Source organism: Argopecten irradians, chromosome 10, assembly GCF_041381155.1.
Source record: "Argopecten irradians isolate NY chromosome 10, Ai_NY, whole genome shotgun sequence".
In the NCBI taxonomy this organism is placed as follows: Eukaryota; Metazoa; Mollusca; class Bivalvia; order Pectinida; family Pectinidae; genus Argopecten; species Argopecten irradians.
The window spans coordinates 40,784,029-40,784,908 of record NC_091143.1 but is presented as its reverse complement, the minus strand read 5'-3'; the positions used below and the strand labels follow the sequence as shown (position 1 = coordinate 40,784,908).

Here is an 880-nt window from a genome sequence, read left to right as displayed (position 1 = left end):
CCTTCAAGTGAACATAAATCAAGTCAGACTATGACGTCACAATCACCGGAAGGTGATACTAAGCGATGATCAAATGTAATTGTCCCACGTCATCTCAAACCCACATATTGAAAGCATTACTCTGTGAGTGCGTTAGAATCGTACGTCATAATAGCCTTGCACGCGTCCAAGTCATTTTTCGCGCTCTTCAAGTTGATACCAATATTTTGTAACAGGAGAGGAGAAAATGTAGCGGCCAGACCGGGATTCGAACCCGGGACCCTCAGAACACAAGCCGAGTGCTCTACCGACTGAGCTACCTGGTCACCGATGATCGACCCAGTCCAATCCCTCTACCGACTGAGCTACCTGGTCACCGATGATCGACCCAGTCCAATCCCGATTTAATCCATGACGACAATTTATAGATGGACATGTGATCCTTTTTTGACTAATCAGAACAGACGTTACAAACCTATAAATGACGATACTGCTGATACTTTCATTACAAAACATTCCTCGTCACTTGTATGGTTATAAAATCAATTCAATATTAAATGAAACACACAACTTTCTCTAAACGATCTCTTGTCTCGTGTTTACGACAATCCATTCATATAGGTTTGTCACTTGCGGGTGACCAGTGACATTTACCATTGTGACCACATTTGTCTAGCTACAGAAGTGCTAGATAGCCAACTCTTTAATGTGTCTAGGACAATTAAGATGGATCTGGAATTAAATATGAATTAGTTCTTGTAATATAATTATCACTGCTGATTTCCTCAATCGATCCCATGGTGTCGTGATAGGAGTTGTCTCGTAGTCGTCAAAATGGATCGGTGTCGTGACGCAAAACGCGGAGAGTCTTGGATCAATATTCTGGCTTCTTCACATGTGG

The 880-nt window shown here is 42.2% G+C and overlaps 1 non-coding gene across 1 annotated transcript; it reads right to left on the bottom strand.

The window, feature by feature from the left end:
• Positions 1-232: 232 nt before the first annotated feature.
• Positions 233-305, bottom strand: Trnat-ugu (transfer RNA threonine (anticodon UGU)). Its single transcript has one exon. It is a non-coding gene; the product is annotated as a tRNA-Thr (tRNA).
• Positions 306-880: the final 575 nt, after the last annotated feature.